This window comes from Sciurus carolinensis, chromosome X (genome assembly GCF_902686445.1).
Source record: "Sciurus carolinensis chromosome X, mSciCar1.2, whole genome shotgun sequence".
Lineage (NCBI taxonomy): Eukaryota > Metazoa > Chordata > Mammalia > Rodentia > Sciuridae > Sciurus > Sciurus carolinensis.
This window is the reverse complement of record NC_062232.1, coordinates 115,235,567-115,259,790: the sequence shown is the minus strand read 5'-3', so window position 1 is coordinate 115,259,790 and position 24,224 is coordinate 115,235,567. Positions and strand designations below refer to the sequence as shown.

At 39.8% G+C, this 24,224-nt stretch overlaps 1 long non-coding RNA gene across 3 annotated transcripts in view; it reads right to left on the bottom strand.

Moving 5' to 3' along the window:
* The window catches only part of LOC124972663 (uncharacterized), a 93,958-nt gene extending 83,312 nt beyond the window's left edge, over positions 1 to 10,646 (bottom strand). For 2 of the 3 annotated variants that reach the window (XR_007106485.1, XR_007106486.1), the window contains exons 1-2: positions 10,290 to 10,643; positions 2,021 to 2,082 (exon numbers count right to left, since the gene is read on the bottom strand). This is a non-coding gene — a long non-coding RNA (uncharacterized LOC124972663). Of the gene's footprint in view, positions 1 to 2,020; positions 2,083 to 10,289 lie in introns of all 3 variants that reach the window. The other variant, XR_007106487.1, reaches the window with a different exon arrangement.
* Between the last annotated feature and the right edge of the window lie 13,578 nt (positions 10,647 to 24,224).

Genomic DNA, 24,224 nt, shown 5'->3' with positions numbered 1-24,224 from the left:
AAATTGCAAAGAAACTCTCTCGTTTTTGTTTTTGTTTTTGTTTTTTGTTTTTTGTTTTTTGTCTCTCTTGCTTTCTCACACACACATATCCAAGTTCCATGGAAGTGAAATCTCAATAAGCTCTGCGAATTGTACCAATGTCAGTTTTCTGGTTTTGATACTGTACCATAGTCATGTAACATGTTACCACTGGGCAAACCTGGTGAAAGGTACACTGGACCTTCCTGTTCGTTTTGATTTTGCAACTTCATTCTATATTTATTTCAAAATAAATAGTTTTCTTTAAAAAGATAGTGCCTTACAATTCCTCAAGTGTGTGTGTGTGTGTGTGTGTGTGTGTGTGTGTGTGTGTATGTACTAAGCCAGATTATGCACTTTAAAGATGTGCAGTTTAGTGTACTTCACTTATACTTCAACAAAGTTTGGAATAAAGAGGATGCTTCACATCATAACTGCTTATGTAAACATCTTTGTCCCCATATATATGAAGTTATTGAAGGCAAAAATCAATAGACACTCCAGGTCCAATTACATCTGCTTATATCACCCACCCAAAATATGCACAGAACATTAAAATAACTTTTTTCTTTATAAAGCAAAAATAAAACTGGAAGTAAAATCTTTATACAAAGCTACTAACTACTGCAGAGAACTGAGAGTGTGTATTTTAATGCATTCTTCTGGCAACACCATACTCTACCTCCTTTTCTCTTTTCTCCCTCTTTTGAAAAACTGACTCCACTATAACTAGAGCTATAAGTAGTCAGCTTAAAGATGATTCATTTTAAAATAAGATTTAATAATAGGATCAGTTGAATAAGCTTATAAGCAAATGATATAACTCATTCTCCAAACAGTACATGTCCAAGATTTTCAGAATGTCTTTTCAGTCTTAATAGAAATCAAAGCTAAAAGAGGTTCGAGAAAGATAAAACATCAGTAACAAAATGGATCTTAGTAATTCATCCAGCTTCTCTGTTGTTAATGGTATTGCTCTATAAAATATGACAGAATATGTCTAACTATGATTTATAGATCTCATTATATAGTTCTCTTTAGATTGTTTAACCTCCAAATGCACTATTTAAATGCTCATGTTACTGCTGTGACTTTTTTAAAGTAATCACAATCTTTAAATGTAATCAATATTTTAATGAATTTAATTTCAAATTTACATAAAAATATCAAAGAATAGTTTAAAATCTGTGCTACTTGTAACATGAAACATTTTATGTAACTAATTTACAGTTAGAAGTGTAAGTTCTGATCAAAGGGAAACTAAGAACAGAGTCCTCCCCAAACATATTATTCACATACAAAAGGTAACTAGGTGAAAACTTATAATCACTTTTTAGTAAATTCAAATATAAAATGACTTAAGTAGAAACAAAGTAAATGATAGTCTTGTTTATTAACTTAAATAGTCATACTAACACATATGTATCTGGCATTTTAATGAAAATCAAACCTGATCAAAATTTGTGCTTTATTAGAAGAAATAAAGACAAAGAAACAACAATCTTTTTTTGTCTAAAAAGTACACAATATTGTTATTCTCAAATGATAGAGCATACTTGATCATATAGTAATTGATCAGTGCTAAACAAAGTGCTTTCACTCTTTAAAAACTTTTATATAAACCTACCTTTTCCATGTTAGAAAATAGGTTATCACTCCAATAAGATATATATATCTTATATATATATATTTTTTTTTTGGTGGTGGTGTTGGGGATTGAACCCAGGGCCCTGTGCACCCTAAGCAAGCACCCTACCAACTGAGTTATATCCCCAAGATTTTAAAAAGTCTAAAGTGCAGTAAATTCCTAAGTTGCTTTGCTTATTAATAATAATCAAGTATAGCAACTTTCTAATTCTTAAACATTGGTTTCATTTTGAAAGCACTTTTTTCATCATTTTTCCTCTTTTATTATAAATTACATTTCTTATATCCAGGCCTTGCATTCATTATCTTTAAAAATTTAAGGCAAATTTTAGAACAGTTATCATGGTACACTTACCCATTATATTCATAGGCAGATTTCACTGAACCCAGTCTGTTTACAAATAGTTCCACTGATGACTACAAGAAGGAAAAAGAACATTTATTAATAACACAAAGTAAAATGAGGTAGCACTTGCAAAATATATAATGAAGCAACTGAAAGGTAATTAGCCTATGGCTACCATAATTTATAACTAACATTATGAATTTTATAATTTAGTGTAGTTATAAATTTTTAAGTTATAACTTGGTACAGTTATAAATTTTTAACACAGTATAGCTATAAATTCATAACATTTCATTTATGAAATTAAATCTTTGGGTTTTCTGGCTACATAAATTTTTCAGATACCTCAGCCATTCTTAACCTTTTTTTAAAATTATAAAACCCTTTTAGACTATGATAAAAAGCTATGGCCTTCTCTCCCCAGAAACATATACATATTGAACAAATTCTCTGTTTACTTTTTTTGCGGGGGTGTACTGGGTATTGACCTCAGGGGCACTTGGCCACTGAACCACATTCCCAGCCCTGTTTTCTATTTTATTTAGAGACAGGGTCTCACTGAGTTGCTTAGGGCCTCCCTTTCGCTGAGGCTGGCTTTGAACTCTCAATCCTCCTGCCTCAGCCTCCGAGCTTCTGGGATTACAGGTGTGTGCCACCAACCAGCTCTATTCACTTTTAAGAGATTCCATAGGGTCCCTGAGGTGCATGGAACCCACGTTAAGGACTTGAGATAATTAAAGCTATCTATATGAAGTGCTTTCCTTGTATCACTTCAACTATTTTCCTAAGATTTCTTCTAAAATATACTTTATTCTTTCGCATCCTCAACAAAGAGTAATGATCACAATTTGACTTTCCTTGATGACTTTGAGTCATTTTGGACATCAATCATTGCATCTGCTTTGACATTCTTGGAATCAAATAAGGTTAGAAGAGCTATTTGCCCCCAAATTAAATGACCATAGATGACTTCCCACATTCCTTCATCCCCATCAAAGAACTTAAACCTCTTTGTAAATTTCTTATGTCTATTTCATTTTGGTTTGTAAGTTATCACTCTCTCCTCCTCCTCATTCTCCTCACTCTTTCCCGCACCCCTAATCTGTTTGAGAGCAAGCCTTCCATTTGTAGAATAAATAGCCAAATTTGTTACTAACCTAAAAAAGTATCTGATAGCAAGAGATTTAGTGCATGAACATTATGACATCTATTCTGGCTCTTCATGGGATATTTAGCTTATTTCTTCTGTAGATATCAACTATATTCCTGATAATTTACCAGATCAGTAATTTTAAACCACAAAACAGCATAACTTAGATAAATGCATTATCCTTTTTTAAAATTTCCTATGCAACTTAAAAAAATAAACATCTGCTATAAGCTTTACCATATGGTTAGATTTTTGTTTTTATTTTATTTTATTTATTTATTTTTCTTTTTAGGTCCAACCTAGTTTCTTTCTTTCTTTCTTTATTTTGAGTCATTGTACACAAGAAGGGTACAACTGTTGTTTCTATGGTTGTACATGAATGGTTAGATTTTTTAAAAGAAGAGGATATAGAAAAATATCAAGTTTGGGAACAAATATAAATAGCCTCACTATGACTCTAAAATAAGATAATTTTTTCTACATTTAGTGAAATCTAATCAGAAATTTGCAACAGCAACATAAGTCAGTTACAGCACTGATCAATTACAGATGTGGTGGCACACACCTGTAATCCCAGTGATTCCTGAGGCTGAGGCAGGAGGATTGCAAGTTCAAAGCCAGTGTCAGCAACTTAGCGAGGCCCTAAGCAACTTAGCAAGACACTGTCTCAAAACAAAAATATATAAATGACTGGGGATGTGGCTCAGTGGTTAAGCACCTCTGAGTTCAATCCCTGTTATCCCTTCCCCCACAAAAATCAGTTATAGTGTTATAAATGTGAACAGGCAAAAGTTTTTAAAGGAGCGAGGAATGATGGCTTACACCCGTTATCCCAGCTACTCGGGAAGCTGAGATAGAAGGGTAGCAGGTTCAAGGCCAGACAGGGTCAATATAGCAAGACCTTGTCTCCACATAAAAAAAATAAATAACCAAGAATACAAATAACCCAATCAACAAATGGGCTAAGGAAATGAATAGACACTTCACAGAAGAAGATCTACAAGCAATCAACAAATACATGAAAAAATGTTCAACATCTCTAGTAATAAGAGAAATGCAAATCAAAACCACCCTAAGATTCCATCTCACCCCAATTAGAATGGCGATTATCAAGAATACAAGCAACAACAGGTGTTGGCGAGGATGTGGGGAACAAGGTACACTCATACATTGCTGGTGGGGCTGCAAATTAGTGCAGCCACTCTGGAAAGCAGTGTGGAGATTCCTTAGAAAACTTGGAATGGAACCACCATTTGACCGAGCTATACCACTCCTCGGCCTATACCCAAAGGACTTAAAATCAACATACTACAGAGATACAGCCACATCAATGTTCATAGCTGCTCAATTCACAATAGCCAGATTGTGGAACCAACCTAGATGTCCTTCAATTGATGAATGGATAAAGAAACTGTGGTATATATATATACAATGGAATATTACTCCACCATAAAGAATGATAAAATTATGGCATTTGCAGGCAAATGGATGAAATTGGAGAATATCATGCTAAGTGAGATAAGCCAATGTCAAAAAAACAAAGGACGAATGATCTCGCTGATAAGTGGATGATGACACATAATGGGGGGTAGGAGGGGGGCAAGAATGGAGGAAGGAGGGACTGTATAGAGGGAAAAGAGGGGTGGGAGGGGTGAGGGGAAGGAAAAAAATAACAGAATGAATCAAAACTATTACCCTAGGTAAATATATGATTACACAAATGGTATGCCTCTACTTCATGTACAAACAGAGAAACAACATGTATCCCATTTGTTTACAATAAAAATAAATTAAAAAAATAAAAATAAATAAATAAAAAGACTGGGGATATAGTTCAGTGGTACAGTACACACCTGGGGTCAATCTTCAGTACCACAAAAATAGTTTCAAAGACAAGAGTAGATAGTTAAGAAGGATAGCAATTCTCATCTAGAGTACCAAAATTGACAAAGTACTACTAGAAAATAACATATCATTTAAATGATATTTTAACATGCATTCAGTGCTTACTATACTTAAAAGAACCTTGATGATTTCTCAAATCAGAAAAGATGTATTATTCAATAAATGATGTTATGACGATTGGTCGGCACTCTGAAAAAACAGTTAAATTTGATTCTTACTTTATACATTACACAAAGAAATATTAATCTTACTTAAATAGTAAAAACTCAAACTAGAAAATACCACATGAGAATTACTTTATAGCATGGGATAGGTTTTAACAATAGAACACAATATTCAGAAGCTGTAGAAAACTTGATAGATAAAAATAAAAATCAGATTTTCTAAGTGGTAAAAAAAATGCAAAACCAAAAGACAACTGACAAACTTGAAAAAAGCATTTGTCACATGTCACAGATGAGGGACTGATTTCCTGACTTATGAGTTCCTACAATCTTTTCATATGAAAAGATTTTCAATCTTATTCCTAATAAGGCAATGCAAATTAAAACCACAGTGCACAATTATTCACCACTTAAATTGTCAAAGATCTAAAAGTTTCATAAACCTTTGTTGTCAAGCTGTGGAGAAATAGGTGCTCTCACGCATTGTTGGTGGGAGTGTAAATTAGTACAAGGTACTTAGAGAGCAACTTGGCATTGAGATTGTTAAATGTATGTATTCTTTGACCCAGCAATTCCATTCCCAGGAACTTATTCTACAGAAATAATTTCACATGCAGCAATGTTTGATAAGATCAAACTATCAGAAATAATGAAATAATAGATTCAGTAAATTAATTATAGTGCATCTATATAATATAGTGCTAAGCAGCCATTAAAAAGAATGAGAATGAGCAGTGGGTAGTATCACACACCTGTAATCCCAGTGACTCTGGAGGCTGAGGCAGGAGGATCACAAGTTTGAGGCTAGCCTCAGCAACATAGCAAGTCCCTAATCAACTTAGAGAGGCTTTGTCTCAAAATCAAAAATAAAAATAGCTGGGGATGTAACTCAGAGGTAAAGTGCCCCAATCAACAGCACCAAAAAAAATGAGGAATTTTTCTATGATATAAAATAATCTTCAACCTCCATTGTTAAATGAGTACAATAAGGTCCCTTAAGATGAGAAGAGTGTTGCCATTTGTGTAAAAAAAGGAGGAAGAAAAGCATATAAATACATATTCATCTGTATATTCATAAAATTCCCAGAAGGATGCCAAAAAAACTGACAATATTGGTATTTTCCAGGGAGCGCTACTGTGTATCTAAAGGATCAAGGTAGATGAAAGAAAACCTTTCATCTGCCTGTGTACTTGCATATTATTCTAAATGGAATCATCATAAGACTGATGAATATTTTTGAAGACATCGATACATACTTAAATTATTTTTCAATAAGTTGAAGTTTAACCATTAAACCAAGTTAAATGCCATCACAAGGGAGGAAGCAGACAGACATTCCACAGAACAAAACAGACTGGCCCCTTTTACAAGTCAGTGTCATGAAAATAATTAGGAGGAGAGGGACCATGTTTGATTAAAAGAAGTGTAAGAATAACAACCACATGCAATCTGTAGACCTAGATAGGGGAATGCTGACTATGAACTGGGTGATACATGAGATAAAAATGTACTGACATGGAAAGATGGAGTTGTTGAAAGAAAACTTCTGCTTACAAAATAACATCATACTATTATTTTATTTTGATAAAATGCATGTGGACTCTCATTCATTGCTGATGGGAACGCAAAATGGTAGAGCCACTTTGGAGGACAATTTGGCAATTTCTTACAAAACTGAACATATTTTATCATACAACCCAGCAATCGGGTTCATTGGTATTTACCCAAATGAGCTGGAAACTCATGTGTATGCAAAAAGCTGCACATGATTGTTTATAGCAGCTTTAGTCATATTTGCCAAAATGTGGAAGTAATCAAGATGCCTTGCAGCGGGTGAACAGATAAATTGTGATACCACCAGACAATGGACTACTTTTGGGTACTAAAAAGAAATGAGCTATTAAGCATGGAAAGACATGGAGGAATCTTAAATGCACATCATTAAGTGAAAGAAGACAATCTGGAAAGGCTTCTTTCATACTGTATGATACCAACTATATGATATTCTGGAAAAGGCAAAACCAGGGAGATAGTTAAAAGATCAGTGTTTCCAGGTGTTATTGGGGAAGGAAGGATGAACAGGAGAGGCAGAGAGGGTTTTGGTGGCAGTGAAACTATTCTGTATACCATGACAGTAGATACACATCATTATACAGTTTTCTAAACCCATAGAATGTCCAACACCAAGAGAGAACGTTAATGTAAACTCTGGACTTTGGGTGACAATGATGTGTCAATATACATACAATGATTGTAACAAATGTACCACTCTGGGGTTGGGGAGATAGCTCAGCTGGTAGAGTGCTTGCCTCACAAGCACAAGGCCCTGAGTTTGATTCCCCAGTACGGCAAAAAAAAAAAAAAAAAAAAGTACCACTCTGGTACAGGATGTCAATAGTGGATAAAGTTGAGGGAGGGGTGGATGATACTTGAGAACTCCCTGTACTTTCTGCTTAATTTTGCTGTGAACCTAAAACTCCTTTAAAAAATAAAGTCTAAACCAGGTGCAGTGGTGAATGCTATAGTCCCTGTGACTTGGAAGGCTGAGGCAGAATGATTGAAAGTTTGAAGCCAACCTGGGCAACTTAGTAAGACCCTGTCTCAAAATAAAAGTGAAAAAGGGCTGAGGGCACAGCTCAATGGTAAAGCACTTGCCTAGCATGTGCAAGGCCCTGGGTTCAATCCCCTAAAAAATAATAATAATAAAAAGAAAATAAAAATAAATGAATTTTAAAAATAAAAAGTATCTACTAAAAATGCATATGTGCATGAACATGTATAGAAAAAACCTAGAATATATGTTAAGATAATAGCAGTGATATTTTTCTAGATATTAGAAATTTTTGTCTTGCCTATCCACATTTTCTAAAATTCTACCATGAATATTACTGCTTTTGTACCAGTAATTTTTTTTTAAAAAGGAAACAAATCAAGGAATAAGATACTACTGAATTAGGAAAATGTGGTGTGTAAAACATACAAATGAGAGACTCACTAAAGGACAAAAGTGCAATCTCAAAAAAAAAAATGGAATACATTCAGATGAGAGTAACTACCTAAAAAGAAAAGGGCTTACAGAAAAAGAAATTCCAGATATTTGTTATGGTTGAACATTATGTGTCTTTGCTAGGAAATATACTGAAATAAAGAATAAAAAGCCAGGACTAGATACCAAACATCAGGGAAAAGACAGATATAAATGGTAAAGAGAATACCATTTCTTACAAGTATTTTGCAAGATGTTGCCTCAAAACTCTACTGGCAACACTGCTCAGAGAAAAAGGCAAAATCTGGGTTTCAAAAGCAAACACCTAGACCTTTAAAATCCCCTAGAACTGAGATAGAGGCTGTGGTGCAGGCCTGTAATCTCAGACACAGGAGAAGTTGAGGCAGGAAGATCACAAATCTAAGGCCAGGCACTTCAGTGAGCCCCTCTCTCAAAAAGGGCTGGGGATGTAGGTCAAAAGTAGAGTATTCCTGAGTTCAATCCTCCCAACTGCGCTCACACACCAATTAAGTCTGTTTTCAAACTTGGCACAGTTCTCCACCTGGTCCTGCATTTGTTGTACCTTCTTCCAGAACACTCTCCCAGACAGTACATTAGGTAATGAGAGGTCAGAAAATAATTCTTTTGACTTCAATACTCACCCTCCTCCCAAAAGTCTTTTCAAGTCAGCTTACAATTAAGAGAACAAGGCTACCAAGGAAGGAAAGCAAGAAATTACTGGTGGTGGAGGCCTGTAATCCTGGCAGCTGGGGAGTGGGGAAGGCTGAGGCAGGAGGATCACAAGTTCAAAGCCAGTCTCAGCAACTTAGTGAGGCCCTAAGCAACTCAGTGAGACCCTGTCTCTAAATAAAATATAAGAAGGGCTGTGGATGTTGCTCAGTGGTTAGGCGCCTCTGTATTCAATCCCTGATAGAAAAAGAAAAGAAAAACAAAAAAGAAAAGAAAAAAAAGAAGAAATTGTTGAGGGTTGAAGTTGTCACAGATGACTAATTGTGCCAGAAATCTCTGGCTAAAGACAACTAATAATGATAACAGTTAACATTTATTGAAAGCTTACTGCGTATCATTGTAAGTGTTCTTTTGTACATTGTCTCATTTTATTCTCATCAGTCTCTAGAGTTAAACAACATTATCTTGGTGTTCGCTGAGCCCAAAGTGGATCAGGAAGATTCAGGGAGACACAAGTATGAAACTATAGGAGTTGAGGTGTGACAGAATCACAGTGGGGACGTATCCAAGAAAGACCACCATGAGTGTGCTGTCCACAAAGGGAGATGGTATAAGGGGACAAGAAGGAGGGGGTAGAGGGAGGAGAAAGGTTTCAGATGCTGAGAGGCAGAAGAAAGATCCCAGCGAGGAGGAGCTACCTGAAGGAAAAGAGAGACCAAAAGGAGATGAAGGAGCAGCCAATGGCAAAGCGGGGCGGGGAGGAGGAACTGAGAAGGAGATGGAGAAGCAGAAAGGAAGGGACTAAAGACAGAGCTCAGAGGAAGGGAGGGTGAAAGAAGCGAAAGGAAGTGGGAGAGGATGAACCCTAGAGGGAATTGAAAAGAAAACAGGGAATCAAAAAGGAGGCAGAAAAGGAGCTGAGGATAAGGAGAAGCGGCTAGGGGCGGGGCGGGAGGAGTCAAGACGAAGGGGAGGAGCTGAGAGGGAGCTGGCTGAAGGAAAGGAAGGAGAGGGGTGGAAGAGCCAAGATAGGGAAGAGGCGGAGCTCAGCGGGAGGGGAGGAGCCTAGAGGGGTGGATCCCTAAGGGAGGAGGAAGGGAACAGCTGAAAGGGAGGGAAGCTAACCCAGAGAAAACAAGAAGGGAGGAGCTGTAAGGGAGTCAGAGATGCCAAGAGGGAGGGAAAGAAGATCAAAGAAAAAGAGATCCAGATCCGCTAAGTCCGAGGATCAAAGATTGAGATACTCTGAGACACACCCACCGAGAGGCACTGGCATTCCGGCTCTGCGGCCAGGAGCTCCCAACCCTGGTCTGCCCTGGTCTGCTCCATTCCCCTACCCGAAACCTTCCCCTTACATATCACTCCTTCCCTCTTGGCCTCACCTTGCAGGATGCGGTCTCTAGGTCAGTCTCGCAGAAGTTGATAGGGGGCAATCCAGCAGGGCAGAAAGCTATGCAGCGGCAGTTCGAAGCCCCGGGAACAGCCGTAGCCCCAGCAGCCACCTCAGCCTGGAGAGGGCGAACCGGGGGTGAGTTCCCATGCGGAACCACGAGTATTGATTTCAGGGGCTGGCTCAAATTGCTCAGGGTCAAGTACCTGAGCCAGATCAGAACCAGTCAGAAGGGAGGAGCAGAAAAGACATGCAAGTGCCGTAGACAGGGAAGAGCCAAGACCGGCTGGTGGGACAACTCCTGGGAAGAACGCATAGACAGAGTAGACACTGGTTTAGAACCCGGTTGCCACGGTGTGTGGCCAGGATTTGTGAGCACACACAGTGCGCATGCGTGTGGATCCCTACTGCGCCCGACACCGCCTCCCCATCCCCCGACTCCACGCCTGACATTTTCCCGCGGTTCTAGCAATCCTTCACGATCGGTCTCACAGCCTTGCTGGGCTCAGGGGACTGGGGACGTTGCGAGGGCACGCTGTCTAAAAGGTCTCAACATCACAGGGTCTGGCCTTTTCTCAAGGTTGCCACTCAGTCTCAAACTAGCAGTGTTACCGCGCCCACCCACATCTTCATTTCTGGCTACAGGACTTGGGGGGATGGGGGAGTGAATTCCAAGGTCAAGCGGTCCAATTCCGGGGGCTATTAAGCAGTTGCAGCTAGTCTGAATTTGATGTTATGCAAGTTCAAATGAACACTGGGTTTGGAAGACAAAAAACAAATGTGAAACTTCTCAGTAATTTATACATGGATAGCATAGGAATGATAATATTTTAAGTTAAATAAAACATTATTAATATCACCTATTTTTTTAATGTAGCTACTAGAAAATTTAAATTACACATATGGCTTACATTATATTTCTATTAGACAGCGCTGACCTGGGGAAGAAAGGAAAGTAGACGTAAAAGGGAGGGGAGAATGGGGTCTGTTCTCGGGTATTGGAAAGTCTTTCTCAGCGGCGGGAATCATATTTTGCCACCACGGTAAGAATCCTTGTCATCCTTACCTTCTGCTCTTTATGTGTTCTGTAAGGCCAAGTGCTTGCACTTGGACCAAGAGGTATCATAGGACAAAGATAGTAGAAAAACTTAATTATTCTCCCTCCTTGTGCCTCAAGAGCTCCTGAGAACAAGAGGTCATTTGTTTAGGCTGAGACGTGTGCGCCTCGCCAAGTGCCTTTCTGTCCAAGTTCCTTTCTCAAGAAGTCTGCTTCTTCTGGTGATTGGCAGGAGGCGATTCAAGACAGAACAAAGGCAGCGAGCGGGTCCTTAGAGGCGTGTAGAAATTTAGCGAGTTAACTCTTGGACTAGCCGCACAGGAATAGTTGTAGGAGAAATGAAAGAAAATGTACGAACAATCAGAAAAAGGGGAGTTGTGAGAGTGAAAAGATTGAACTTGACTAAGAGAATTGGACTATCCTGTGTAAAGATTCAGGGTCAGAATAGCAGGATTAGAAGGGCACAGCCTTTGTGAAGAGGACCGGGAAAAGGGAGAATAGAAAGCTTGAGATGGGTGATGGTTGGAAGTAACCAGAGCTTGAATAACAATCTTGTGTTTCACTGCTGCATAACCCCTGCTCCCTGCTCTGCTTTTGAATGAAAAAGTATATATATTAAAATAAAAGGAAGGCTCTGCCACTCTCCCAGGCCTGGGCAGTGGGCACAACCCTGGCTCTCCCGCTGCTGGGACCAAGTGAGCAAACCTACAGATGACAACACCCGGGGAAGTGTGACCCCCTCCACACCTGCTCAGGGTTCCTGTGGGGGCTGCATTTTACAGTCTGTCAACCAGTTTTACAAGAGGAAGCCCTCCTTGTGCCACTCCTGTATCACTATGTGATTATCACCAACTCTAGTCACCTACCAAGCACCAAAGTGAGCCAAGAAATGGAACTGGCACTGTGTGCACCATCCATATGAATGCTGCCCACCATAGGCTACTCAGCTGATGTGGAAAATAAGAACCACCTTCTAAAAGCAAGGTGACCTATGACAGCATATTCTGTGTGTAGTGGGGTCTCTAGGCATTTGTCAATCAGGCCTGTCTAAACCATCTTCAGGTTCTGCCTCTTCAACCCACATCAAGATGCTTTAGCCCGAGAGCAGTCTTGTACAAATCATCCACTTAGCCTGAGACCTGCTAGGACAAGTACAGGCCTCCCTTCCTCTGAGCAGCCCTGTAAACCTTCTCATGTTGCATGTAAATAAGAGCAGTTTCATTTCCTTTCCAATTCATGTGCCTTGAGTTTCTTTTTTCTTGCATAGTTGCACTGGCTAGGATTTCCAATGCAGTGTTGAATAGAAGTAGTAAGAGTGAACTTCCTTCCCTTATTCACCACACTATTAGAAGGAAAATTCTTCCACAATTAAGTGACACATTAACTGTGGGTTTTTTGTAGCTGCACCTTTATCACTTAAGGACATTTTGTACTCTTCCTAGATTGCTAAGAGTTTTTATCACAACCAGGTATTGAATTTTACCACTTCCTTTTGCATCTGTTAATATAATCATGTTTTTTCCCCTAAAACAGAACATGATGGATTACATTGATTTTTCAAATATTGAATCAGTCTTGCATTTCCAGAATAAACTTCACTTGGCTGGTTGTTGTGTAAAAAAACAATAAAACAGGGCTGGGGATATAGCTCAGTTGGTAGAGTGCTTGCCTTACAAGCACAAGGCCCTGGGTTCAATCCCCAGCACCACATATATGCAACAAAGCAAATGAGCAACAATGTGGTATCAAAAAGATATAATTTTTAATTCATTTATTAACATACACTATATCCCAAAGTCCAGGGAGACATAAGTTGTCCCTCCCGTGCCATGAGGGGTATTTTGAATAGAAAACTTTATTCATTTACTTGTCTCCCTTCCTCCACTGGAAATAAGCTTCTTGAGGACTGGGTCCATTTCTTCCTTGTTTTCATATCCCTAGTGAAAAACCCAGGAGTTCCCCTGAGAACACAATGCATATATTCAGAATGGATTTTTAAAGATGAACAAATGAATGAATACCATGTAACTTACACCATAAGCATTTTCATGTATTTACCTCATTTAGAAATCAAAGGAAAACCAGACAGAGCATTGCATGCCCATGATCCCAGCTACTCCAGAGGCTGAGCCGACCTTGGTCACTTATCAAATTCCTATCTCAAAATAAAATAAAAGGTCTGGCAGTGTTGCTCAGTGGTAGAGCACCCCTGGGTTCAATCCCAAGTACCACCAAAAAAAGAAAGAAGAAAAAAATCGAAAGAAGATATGATCAAAAGATTGAACCAGGGGCTGGAGAGATAGCTCAGTTGGTAGAGTGCTTGCCTTATAAGCACAAGTCCTTGGGTTTGATCCCCAGCACCCCCCCAAAAAAAAGATTGAACTAAATGTAAACTACAAGGATAATGCCCACCCTCTTTTTATGTAATAAAAGAGTTTGCAAAGTTCTCTCATCCATTATTTCATATGATCCTTCCAATGAAGCAGGTTAGTTATTGATCTCTCCATTTGGAAGAGGGGTAATGGGGATTGAACCCAGGGTCATTTTACCACTGAGCTACAATCTCAGTTCTTTTTATTTTTAAATTTTGAGACAGGGTCTCACTAAGTTGCTGAGGCTGGCCTGGAACTTAGAATGATCTTGCCTCAGTCCTCTGAGTTGCTGGAATTACAGATGTGTGCCACCTATGCCAGGCTGAGAAAATAAGTTTCTGTTGTTCAAAGCACCCAGACTGTGTCCCTTTGTTAAGAATGGCTGAGGCGGGCTGGGGAGATAGCTCAGTCGGTAGAGTGCTTGCCTTGCAAGCACGAGGCTCTGGGTTCGATCCCCAATACCGCAAAAAAAAAAAAAAAAAAAAAGATCAAAAGAATGGCTGAAGCATGGTATCTCAAGGAATCTTCCTGCCTCAGCTGGATGCAGCTTCTTCCATAGCATGTACCACCAGGTCCTCTCAGGACCCTTTTATGAACTAGAAATGATTGAGGAGCAGGCACTGAGGCCTATGACTGTAACCTCCGCTACTCAGGAGGCTGAGGCAGGAGGATTGCAAGTTTGAGACCAGCCTAAGCAACTTAGCAAGACCTCAGCTTGAAATAAAAAGTAGAAAGAGCTAAAGGGTTGGGAATACGACTCAGTGGAGGAGTACTTGAATATGAAGGAGGCATTAGTTTCCATTCCTAGTGCTGAAAAAAATAGAAAAAAAAGAGGGAGTAGGGAGGGAGAGAGAGACGAGGAGAGTAAGTCAAGAATTCCAGAGAACTTTTGTTTCTGTGGTTTAGATCCATGGGTATTTACCATATTGGCAAATAAAACTGGGAAAATTATGAAGATCTTTTTTAATTCATTCAAAATAACAAGTATAAACCTATAATATTTAAATATAAACTTATAACATAAGTAGTACATGTCATGAAAAAATACCTATAGTTTAAAAATTAGAAGTACTGAGAAGAGTGGTGTTATTTTTATTCTTGCAAATCATTTACCATTCTCAATTTGCTTTTGCATTCAGTTCATCATGATATAATGTCATGTAGCCTCTGCAACACTGTACACTCATGAAAGAATGAATGTGAAAAAGCAAACAATATTGTGGTATTATTATAAAAATTGGTTTGACTTTATGGATGTATTACATGAGTCCCTGAGGCCCCCAAGGACTCTCAAACACAACTCTGAGAATTACTTGACTAGAGTGCTAACAATGCACATAATGAGCTATTTAGGAGATAAAAACTGAGATGATTTAGTAATCAATGGATTTGATGACAAGTAGTAAGGAAGAGGAAAATTTCATTGCTGACTCACTGGTTTCTGGCTTGCACAACTGAGCATGATGATATATTGGAAGAGGAGCAGGTTTAGGGGGGTGATAGAAAAAGATCAGGAGTTTTGGGATGTGTTATACTCTGAAAGATACAGAGATCTTAAGCATGAAGCTAAATAGATAGCTATGGAATGTGGATAGAAATTCAGGAGTTGATTATTTATGGGTGATCGAAGAAATCATTATGAGAGCACAAAATAAGAAGAGAACAAAATCTAGGATCAAGCTTTGAAAAAAAATTAACAATTTATTATCTAACAGAGGATGAGTGGTAGAGTGTCAGAGGATGAGAAGGCAGAGAAGTAGGTGGAAAACCAGAAGAATGTGATGTCAAATATAAAAGCAGAGTTTGGGAGCCAAGGGAAGGAAGTGTGTGTTAGTCAGCTTTTGGTTGCTGTAACCAAAACACCTGACATAAACAATTTAAAGGAGGAAATACTTATTTTATTTTGTCTCAAGTTTACAGAGGTTCAGTCTGTGGTTGAACTAGTTCCATTGCTTTGGTCCTGGGATGAAACAGAACATCATAGTAAAGGAAGACTGTTCAGCTCATGGCAGCAAAGAAGAGAGACAGAGAGATAGACAGACAGAAAGGGGGGGGGGACATAGATATATACAGAGAAAGAAAGGGGCAGAGAGAAGATACAGTTCCCAAGAGTACTCTCCCAGTGTACCCTGACACTACTTCCTACTTCTTCCAACCATGTCCCACTTGGCTATGTTTCCAACTCCTCCCAGTAGCCCATTCAGATTATTCATTCATCAAATGGATTAATCCACCAATGAGCTTAGAGCCCTCATGATGCAAGCACTTCCCCAAAGCCCCACATGAATGAACATTGCAGCCTTGAGGACCAAGTAAGTATCCAACACGTGAACTTTTGGATGACATTCCAAGTCCAAACCATAACAAAGTGTTTTCAGGAGGAAGTAAACAAGAGCATCAAAGGCCAAGTACAAGAGCAGAAAATATCTTTTTGATTTGGTGACATGGATGTCATTGTTGACAAAAGAAAAGTAAGAAATTGAAAGTATAAAAACCAGAATGGAGTGGTGAAAATTGAGTGAGAAATGACCAAATGGAAGTAGTCAATATAGATAACTTTTTTATTTGATTAATCCTTAATGACAGAAGTACAAAAATTTATATCCTCCTGTAACAGCAATCCACTTGACCTTTTGAATATAGCCTTCTCTGCTTTGTGGCCTATGTTAAAAAGGACATGTTTTTCTTTTCCTCTTCTCCCTCTCCCCCTCCCTAACCTGGCAGTGGAGAACAAGATTACCTTTTAACCATCCTAGACCTAGTTATCTGTATTTCAGCACACACCCACCACAGGAACCAAGTAATTCAGACTTGGGGGATGGTGCCAGAAGATCTAAGGAATGGCTATCTCCCAAATTAACAAGTGAATCACAATCCTCTGTCAGGGCACACCGGAAGGCAGCCTTTTGAACGGCTTCTTTAAAAGCTCTCTGTTCTCCATTATGGGGAGAATCACAGCGTCTGGGTCTGGAGTCTCATATGCTAGCACAGCAATAAACCTTCTTTTTCCCTTTACTCAAAACCATGTCCTCGTTATTAAATTGGCATAACTTGGCATTAGGGACCAGGGTCAAGCTTTTCAATAACACATTTTAAAATGTTTTAAACATCTCAAAGAAGACTAAAATCTTTGACCACTTCTATCAGCATGGTCTTCTCCCCCACCTTCCAGGGGTAGGTAATTGCTGATACTTGTTCAGTGTGTGTCCTTCCTGACTTTTCCCCACATACTAGCATATTAATACCATATACAGTATAATTTTATATATATGCATACAAATATGGAAGTACAGGCCCAGCATGGTGCACAAGCCTATAATTCTAGCTATTTGGGAGACTGATCCCATGTTTGAGGTCAGTTGTAGCAACTTATTGAGATCCTGTCTCAAAATAAAAATTAAAAAGGGTGTTGGCTTAGGACCAGACTTCCTGAACAAGACCCCCATAGTGCAAGAAATAAAAGCAAGAATCAATAACTGGGATAGATTCAAACTAAAAAGTTTTTTCTCAGCACAGGAAACAATCAATAATGTGAAAAGAGAGCCTACAGAGTGGGAGAAAATCTTTTCCACACACACTTCAGACAGAGCACTCATCTCCAAAGTTTATAAAGAACTTAAAAAACTTTACACCCAAAATACAATGAACCTAATCAATAAATGGGCTAAGGAAATGGGCAGACACTTCACAGAAGAAGATCTACAGGTGATCAACAAATATATGAAAAAGTGCTCATCATCCCTAGTAATTAGAGAAATGCAAATTAAAACCACCCTAAGATTTCATCTAACTCCAATTAGAATGGCTGTTATCAAGAACACAAGCGGGCTGGGGAGATAGCTCTGTCGGTAGAGTGCTTGCCTTGCAAGCACAAGGCCCTGGATTCAATCCCCAGCACCACAAAAAAAAAAAAAAAAAAGAACACAAGCAATAATAAGTGTTGTGTGGATGTGGGGAAAAAGGCACACTCATACATTGCTAGTGGAGTTGCAAATTGGTGCAGCCACTCTGGAAAGCAGTATGGAGATTCCTCAGAAAGCTCAGAATGGACCCACTATTTGATCCAGCTATCCCACTCCTCAGTTTATATCCAAAGGACTTAAAAATCAGCATACTACAGTGATGCAGCCACATCAATCAATGTTCATAGCAGCTCACTTCACAATAGCTAGATTGTGGAACCAACCTAGATGCCCTTCAATTGATGAATGGATAAAGAAACTGTAGTATATATACACAATGGAATATTACTCAGCCATAAAGAAGAGTAAAATTATGGCATTTGCTGGTAAATGGATGAAGTTGGAAAATATCATGCTAAGTGAATGGGCCAAGCCCAAAAAACTAAAAGCCAAATGTTTTCTCTTATAAGTGTATGACAATATATAATAATGGGGGGTGGTGGGGGGAAGAGAAGAATGAAGGAACTTTGGATGATGTAGAGGAAAAAGGGGTGGGAGGGGGTGGGGATGGAAAAACAGTAGAATGAAACAGACAGTATTACCCTATATATATGTATGATTAAATGAATGGTGTGAATCTACATTGTGTACAACCACAGAAATGAAAAGTTGTATCACATTTGTATAAAAAAATAACATTAATAAATAAATAAATAAATAAAAAGAGCTGAGACTGTAACTCAGTGGTAAAGCACTCCTGTGTTTTAGTCAGCTTTTTCATTGCTGCAACCAGAAGACCTGACAAGAACAATTTTAAGGAGGAAAAGTTTGTTATTTCCACAATCCCACAGTGTTGGGGACTCGAACCCAGGCCTCCAGCATGCAAGTCAGGCACTCTATGTGATGGGCTATATGGCCAGTACAGGAAAAGTTAATTTTGGGGCTCACGGTTTCAGAGGTCTCAATCCATAGACATCCAGCTCCATTCTTTGAGGCCCAAGGTGAGGCAGAACATCACTGTAATAGAGTGTGGCAGAGAGAAGGGGCTCAAGACATCAGACCAGGAAGCAGAGAGAGTGACTTCACTGGCCAATGTATATATACACCAAAGGCAGGCCCCCTGGGGACCCAGTTCTTTCAACCACACCCTACCTACCTACAATTACCACTCGGTTAATCCCTACCAGGGATTAATTCACTCATTGGGTTAAAGCTCTTACAACCCAACTATTTCACCTCTAAACCTTCTTGCATTGTCTCACACACTGGCTTTTGGGGGACACCTCACATCTGAACCATAACATTCCCTGGCTCCCAAAAGCTCATGTCTATTTCACAATACAAAACACATTTAGTCCATTTCCAAGAGTCCTCATAATCCTAATGTTACTGAAAGCTCCGTCCTTGTCTCCAGCGCCAATTCAATAATGAGGACTCTGTTTTGAGAAAAAGGAAAAAGAAGGTTTATTGCTTTGCTAGCAAAGGAGAAACACAGGGGACTCCTGTCCCAGAGGCTTTGATTTTGCCCATCAGGGAAACCAGAGAGCTTTTAAGGAAGCTCTTCAAAGGCTACATTCCAGGTGTGCCCTGAAAGGGGTTCCCAGGGCACCCTGATGGTGTGTTAGGATTCACTTGTTAATTTGGGAGATATTAACTTCCTAGATCCTCTGGCAGATATCTCCTTCTTGTGGTGGGTGTGTTCAAAGACAATTAACTAGGGGAAGAAAAGATAACACATATCTCCCTAATCTTATTAGGCAGGAGGAGAGGGGAGAAGAGAGGGAAAAAAAGTCCTTTTAAAAATAAGCCTCAGAGTAATGAGAGCTATGTTTAAAAAGTGAAGTAGAGCACTGTTACACTAACAGTTTCAGGATTACTCAAAAGTCCAAGCCCAAAGTCTCCTGAGACTCAAGGCAAACTCTCAGGGTGAGCCCCTATAAGAGTCAAAAGCAAGTTACATGTATCTAACATATAAAGGCACAGAGTAAACATTCCCATTTCACAAAGGAGAAACAGTGGCATGCAAAGAAGGAATGGAACCAAAGCAAGGCCAAAATCCAGCTGAGCAAACAAGTTCTGTAGCTCCACATCTAGCATCTGGAGCAGATGGCATCCTGATGTGCTCTCCAAAGGGCCCTATAGCTCTGCTTCAATGACTTTGCTGGTTGCAGCCCACATGGCCTCTCTGTTGATTTGTCTCTGCTCTGTTTCTGAAGCTTTCCTCATACATGTTCCATGGTTCTGTAACAAGTTCACTTGATGCTTTGACTATATCCCTTATAGCTTTGAAACTTCAGTGGTTTTTTTCTTTTTCCCAACCTTTTCCCTGAACTTCTCCCTGTTCTTCTTTACCCTAACCTTCTCCTCCCTAATATTCTTTTCCCTGATCTTCTCCTTTCTCATCTCTCCTCCCTAATCTTATTTTCTCTGAATCACCTCTATAAAAGCCCCCTGTTCCTGCTGAAGGGTAGAATCACAGCTGTGTTTCTCCTTTGCTAGCAAAGCAACAAACCTTCTTTTTCCTTTTTCTCGAAATCGTGTCCTCATTATTGGATTGGCATCAGGGACAAGGAACTAGATTTTGACAACAAATTTGGCAACTCACTCAGATGGGACTTGAGAGCAGTCCCTGCTCCAGCTTTCTTGGGTAGGTCTGGCCCTCCAAGTGACTACTACTTCCACGCTGAGGATACAAGGTGGCTGGTGAGTTTGTTGACAGCTGACCACTGGAGAAATTGGGAGACAGTGTGAGTTTGCTCAGATCGAACCAGAGGAGCTGTTCCTGTGAGTAAAGGGAGGGACTGAGGGACTGTACCAGCAGCGGCCGAAGCTCTTTTTGCTTCAGGGAACTTCTGCCTTCTCTCCATGAACAGTGTAGGTTTCTCCATCAGTTGCTCTACTTTGAGAAAAAGGAAACTGAACTCAGGAAAGTCATGAAACCCTTGGCAATTTGTTAAGTCCCCCAGTGTGCACACCAAGACCCTTGATTCCATACACCTAGTTCCTCTTTGTGGGAACATCTGGTCCTTCTTTCTGGGGACATCTGGCTCCAGTGGTATAGGAGTCACAGTTAAGTGGGCCTCAATAACCTAGGGATATGTACTCCCTTCTGATCTGTTCTAAGTTCTCATCTAAGTTTGTTGGCCATGGGCCTGGGAATTCCCTCTGTTGTCTGTTTTGTTTGTATCTGCTACTGCCCCTTCTAAGATATAGCCAGTACTATATTGGTTCTATGGGTAGTCTCTCAGGAATGGTCTTGGCTGGTCAATTTAAAGGTTCCCATCTGTCGGCCATGGTTTTGGGCCTCCTCTCTGGTTTTCTCTCTCTATGTTTCTTTTTTGTACAATCTTGCAATTGGATTTGGTCTGTCAGAGGTAAAGTGAGTTGAAGAAAGGGTCACCTATAAGTCTGTCTAAGATAATGTTTTTTACTCTAATGAGTTGACTTTTAAATAGCTTTCTAGATTATTACATAATCTTGCAGTTGGAGATGGTCTGTTAAAGGTAAAATAAGTGGAAGTAATTTGTGCATGCAGGTCCACCTGTTTTAAAGGTTCCTGTATGTCAGTCCTGGTTTTGGTGATCCTGTCTTCTCTGGTTTTTTTTTGTTTTTGTTTTTGTTTTTGTTTTTGTTTTGGGGGGGTTGTCTGTTACTGGCCCTTTAAGACAAGGGCCATGCTGCATTGATCTTAGCAGAGAGATCTTGGTGGAATGGGCCACCTATAGGGATAAGCCTAAGAGAAAGAGGGTTTACTGTAAAACAATCTGGTCTTTAAATGGTTTTTCTGGATTATTAGACAATCTTGCATTGAAGTTGGTCTTTCAGGGGTTAAGTATATGAAAGAGGTTCTGTATGTACAGGCATTTATGCACTTGCATGATAAGGGGTCAGAACAGTCAGGAGCTAAGTTGAAAGCGCTAAAAGGCACTGCCTCTGGTATGCAGGGTACCAGAAGAAAGGGTTAAAAAGATTTAAGTAGGTGCTCCCAGAAATGTTTCTCAGCCTGGCCTCAGGCAACTGCAGATCACCTCACTGTGGGTCAGGAACACCAGCCCTAAAATGGGGGAAAAAAATCCCAGCCAAGCTGTCTGAGCTATAAAAAAAAAATGGCCAAAGAGAACCTGGTCTCTGCCCTGTCTTTCAGCTTCTTTTGCTCCTGGGGGTTGGAGGATGCTGGCCACAAAGGATGTGGCAGTAGGTTCCAGTGTTGTTAGTTTATGACCTGGAGACCAGAATAGTCTCCCCTTTTAAGATCTGACAGGAGACCCCATTTAGCCAGGTGATATCCATCACTGGGGCAAAGCAATTCTTGCTATAACACTATCCCATCCAACTAAATGCCTGGGGAGAGTAGCAGGATAAATAACTGCACCCAGAAAAGAGAAAGACAGAAACTACGGCTGGCCTGTGTTTTGTAGGCAGGCTCCACAAAGGGACCTTCAAGGAAGCCTAAAGAAATGTCATCCCAGGGGACGGATCAGACACTCTGGCATATACAAAAACTGTCTTAATCTCTTCTATCCCATGTGGCATTCAAGGGGTTGAAGCACAGGATATTTCTGAGCCTGACCTGTCTCCCTTATCATTATCACAATGCCATCAACTTTGAGTTCCCCACTGTCAATTGTACCCAGAGGTTCCTTTTGGGCCTTTTTCTTAAACTGGGCATATTGATATGCAATGGAGGAGGACCCTTCCATCATTTTCTTAAAAAGGGCTCTTCTTTTCCCTGATATTCTCCTTCCTCATCTCTCCTCCCTAATCTTATTTTCTCTGAATCACCTCTATAAAAGTCCCCTGTTCCTGCCAATGGGTAGAGTCACAGGCTTTGGGACAGGTGTCCCCTATGTTTCTCCTTTGCTAGCAAAGCAATAAACCTTCTTTTTCCTTTTTCTCAAAACCATGTCCTTGTTATTGGATTGGCATTGGGGACAAGGACCAAGCTTTCGGCAAAAGTATTGGCACTTCTTAATCTTTGGGATCTCCACTGCAGCTTTGGCTTTCTCCTCACATCTCTGTGTAGTGCCCTTGAAGGGACGGTCTACAGGAACTCTGACCCTGGAGCACTTTTTCTGACCTCCTGGACCTTGCTTTGAAATCTTGGTGGAAGCTTCCATGACCCCCTAATTCCAACATCCTGTAGTCCTGCAGAACCAGCACCATGCAGTTGATGCCAAGGTGTGCCACCATCTCGAGCAGCAGTCAACCTCCAGGGACCTTGGTTGTGTCAGCCTCTGAGTACCTTGGCACTGAGCATGGTAAAACAACTTCCCCGGCCCTCATGCACAAGCAGGGTACCCCACTGGTCTCCTCTCAAAGGAATTTTTACTTTTACACCTCTGAGCCTGAGATGGGTATGGCCTTGCCAATTTCTGATATACCTTCAAGCCATCTTTCTTATTGTCTCTGGGCAAAGTCCTTGTCATTTCTTTAGTGGCTGTAATGTCTAACAACCACACATTCCTCAGCCCCAGTTTTATTCAGCTTTCAGGTCAAATTGCAAGATATGCAAAACTTTCTGCCCTGCTTTCTATTTCTGATTATCACAATAAATTTGACTAAAACCTGCCAGCAATATCCAGGCCACCTCCCGAAGTCTGTGCTGTCTTGAAATTTCCTCCACCAATTAATCAGTCTATCACCTTTCAATTCAGCCTCACATGAAGTCTCAGAACACAGGAAAAATGCAAACAACTTCTTAGCCAGAATGTAACATAAATGGCCTCTATTCCAATTTCCAATAGAGTCCACTTCCTCCTCTGAGACCTCATGAGCACAGGGTTTACCATGCACAGTCCTATTAATATTCTGGTGTTCTGAGCTCCCATCAGAATCACCCATTAAGTTCTACTTACAACAGTATAAAGCTTTTCCAGTTTTCATCTCTAAACTTTCCAAAATTCTTCCCATAAATTCAAAAAAGCTCTAAAAACTTCTGAACCACATGATCAAATTAGTCACAGGAATGACCCCATTTCTCAGTACCAATTTCTGTTTTAACCAACTTTTTGTTGCTGTGACCAAAAGACCTGACAAGAACAATTAGAGGAGGAAAAGTTTATTTGGGTGCTCAGTTTCAGAGGTCTCATCCAAAGACAGCCAGCTCCATTCCTCAGGGCTTGAGGTAAAGCTGAATATCATGGCAGAAGACTGTGGCAGAGGGAAGCAGGTCCAGTAATCACAACAGTAAGGGGGGTGGGGTGGAGAGAAAGAGACTCCATTAGCCAGGGACAAAATATAAACCCCAATGGCAGGCCCCCAGGGACCCACCTCCTGTAGCCACAACCTAATAGCCAACAGTTACCACTCAGTTAATCCCTACCAGGGGATTAATTCACTGATTGCGTTAAGGCTCTCATAACCCAATCATTTCTCCTCTATTGTCTTCTTGTATTGTCTTACTCATGAGCTTTTGGGAGACACTTGACATCTAAACCATAACACCTGGGTACAATCCTTAGTACTACAAACAATCAAAACTATGCAGAAATATATGTTATATATAGGAAACATGATGTATAGAATGAACTATTTAATTATTTTAACAGATTATTTTATTAAATGAGTTTATCATAATTTATTTGGCCATTCTTCTG